Source organism: Sitodiplosis mosellana, unplaced genomic scaffold (genome assembly GCF_009176505.1).
Source record: "Sitodiplosis mosellana isolate CC-2019 unplaced genomic scaffold, AAFC_SMos_1.0 Smas_scaffold_2332, whole genome shotgun sequence".
In the NCBI taxonomy this organism is placed as follows: Eukaryota; Metazoa; Arthropoda; class Insecta; order Diptera; family Cecidomyiidae; genus Sitodiplosis; species Sitodiplosis mosellana.
In genome coordinates, this window is record NW_022597574.1 from 2,922 (window position 1) to 6,247 (window position 3,326).

At 30.9% G+C, this 3,326-nt stretch overlaps 1 long non-coding RNA gene across 1 annotated transcript; it reads left to right on the forward strand.

Annotated features, from left to right (window-relative positions):
* Positions 1-1,449: 1,449 nt before the first annotated feature.
* LOC129571402 (uncharacterized) lies at positions 1,450-2,265 on the forward strand. Its single transcript, XR_008688270.1, has 5 exons — positions 1,450-1,520; positions 1,597-1,629; positions 1,705-1,737; positions 1,804-1,845; positions 2,157-2,265. It is a non-coding gene; the product is annotated as an uncharacterized LOC129571402 (long non-coding RNA).
* The last annotated feature ends 1,061 nt before the right edge of the window (positions 2,266-3,326 follow it).

Sequence of the window (3,326 nt, forward strand, 5' to 3'; positions counted from 1 at the left end):
TTATCGAATTTAAAATTCATATGACGCACTTAACCATGAACCAAGTATGGTTTGAGGAAACAATACATTTTTTTCAGGCGAACCGACAATTCCTTGGAAATATACGTTTTGAAACCGTTTTCATACTAGTACAGAAAAGTTGATTTTAAACTAGGTTCTCACATATTTTTTTGCTCCGCAGAAATTTGTCAACAAATGGAATGTGAACAATGCTCCGGTCGAATATTATTTATTCAAATGATTTCGTTTTCTTTGAATTTGATTGACGTGTAGGACATGTGTCGTCGAGCCGAAATTTTGTTTTTTGAGTCTTATAAAATTGGTTCATTCCATCAGTGTAAGTTCATACGGAATTAAAAGTCCAAGATGAAAGCTATAGCAATTATTTTAATCGTTTGTCTTGTAAGTGTCAATTTTGAACGAATTTTCGTTGATATTTTTTATCAATCTAAAAATTAGTTAGTATTAATATATATTTATTCTCTACTAGGCATTGCTGTTGCAAGATGCGAACTGTGGTGAACCACCGAAGAACGTTTTAAATAGAGTGAAGGTAAGTTTTGATTGCAAGGAAACATGTTGTCGTTAAATCATTTTCTTTTTATTTCCATTTTCATGTGAAATTTCATATCGCCCTTTCATACCAATTCATTTTCCTATTAAATATTTAAAACGTGTCGGAGAAATCGGTTGAATTCCAATCAATTTTCTGTAGAATATGGGAAACGTTCAATATTCAGTAGAAAACGGTAAAAAATAAGTTAAAAATCTATTGAGGCACGCGATTGCACACACTTGAAAGTATATTCTTGTGAGAGAAAAAAAAAACCATTCAAATATATACGAAATGTGAGTCTGCCCGTGTGAAAAAAATAAATGACTGATTGACTATAACTTCAGTTGACTTTAGTTGATTGAATTTATGTTTTTGTTCTAAGAAAATCACTTTGTCCCAAATTAAGCAACTTAGATTGACTTGTAACTTCAAATAATTTCAGTTAACTATGATAGACTTACACTACACTTCTAGGGGAATATCACGCTTGAATTATTTCAAATATTTCAAAAAAATCCAATTTATCTCTAAGAATCTGTCGTATGAAATATGGTGGATATTTCTGAATACGACGGAATATTGGGGATTTTTGTGATTATGAATGATATTTAAATGTATTTATTCGGATTTATTGCAAAAAATCTCAAATATCTCCAAAATCCACAAAAATCTGATTCATTTATTCGAAATATTCGAAAATATGTCATACAATTGATGTTTATTTCAAATATCTCAAATATCTCATAAGATTTAGGAGCGTGATATTCCCTTTGTACTGAAATGTCAATCAAAGTAAGTCATTTTTGTCCGAAATTAGTTAACTGACTGCTCAGTTACAATATTTGCACACGGGTCATCAATTGTAGTAGCTTTATGCAACAAATTGTCGAGAAATATTCGATGATAAATTCTTTTTAAATATCGTTCAGGAAATGATTGGCAAGGGTCACGGCAATAAAGTGGAGTAAGTTATTTGAATCGAATATATTACCCTGATTTTCCCAGAATGATTATTTGACTAATTTTCAATGTTCCTGTAGTCATACCGTTTCTCGATCAACTGTTAAATTAGCGTAAGTAATTCAAAGACAAAACATTTTTTCCCAAATTATTATTAAATCATCTAATTTTTAATATTCTTCTTACAGTAATAAAACTCCTCAAATGGCAACCTTGGACCTGTAAGTATAACAAGATTTGAGAGATCTGCGAAGAGAATACAAGTAAATTATTTCATTTTGACACAGAGTTGACCTGGCCGTTCCCTGGGCTTGAATACTGATTAGAGGGTAAGCTTTCGATTTGATATCGAAATTCACCGAACTTAAGTTCCATGTAAAGTTTCAAGCGAACTCACGTGAGCTACGGCTTCACATAATAAACATTGCTTTAAATGTTGCTTTTCTTTGACATTAGAAAACAATTCGTTTTCATGAATTTTTAAAGTGAAAGTTGCATGTGTTTATTTCAAACTTTATCAGTTAAAAACTGATTTTCCATGTATGATAAATACTTACATATACGCAAGTCGTAAAATTCGTGTGAAAAATCTCTTTTTTCTTTCTAAAAATCTTAAATTTTTTATTTTTTTCCACGACAGAAAAAACCCAGCTGCACAAGCAAACGATGACAATTGGATCAATGAATTGAATGTTATGATCATTCTATCAGATTACCTTTGTTCACGATACATTTTTCTCTGAATAAACCATTGTAGACAGTTGATTTCATTTCTGTTACACACCTAAAATCGTTGAAATGTTTCATTCAATTGATTCTCTCATTCTTCTTTTATGTGTCATCGAATGCATCAACAACTGATAAAATTGGAATTTTATCCCGAATTTTTTTTCATATTGATGCACTTAACATAAACGAACAAATGATGAACAGCCATTCGATGAGTCATCGACGATGGCTAATACGTATATTTCTAAACATTGAATTTAAATATGGACAACTTGTTCCATGTGAATTGCAAATTTGGTTCAACCAAATGTTCAAAGTCTTTTGAATACCATATTCAACATCCTCTTAATGATTGTTACGATCTCGAAAACGAAAGAAAAGGTAACAACGATGAAATATGAAACACTTTGAAATTGGGATACTATGCTAAAATTGTACGAAAGTTATGTTGAATGATCTTAATTGAAATGAATATCAAGCTTTCCACACACAGAGAAAACTGTGTTGATTTTTACGTAGCAAAATGTTTAAAAGTGTCAAATTCCAACACATATTCAGTTTTTCGCAACAAACGTTTTTTCCATATTGACTCAAGTATTTGTCAAATTAGACACCAGCTCCCTTAGATCGTGTCTAATTTTCAAATTAGGTGCCAATTCTTATTAGATACGATGTAAGGGAGCTGGTGTCTAATTTGACAAATACTTGAGTCAATATGGAAAAAAACATTTGTTGCGAAAAACTCAATTCATTTGTTGGAATTTGGCAGTTTCAATCATTTTGCTACGTAAAAATCAACACAGTTTTCTCTGTGCGCGTTTTTGTCGAATTTTATCGAATTTAAAATTTATATGACGAACTTTACTATGAACCAAGTATGGTTTACTTGAGCAAATAGAATTTTTTTTTTAAGCCAGCCGATAATTCCTCGAAAATTTACGTTTCGAAACCGTTCATAACGGTACAGAACAGTTGTTTTTAAGCTAGGTTTCCCATTTATTTTATTTACTGTGCAGAAATTTGTCAGCAAATGGAATGTGGACAATGCTTCTATCGAAGAATATTTATTCAAATGTTTTCG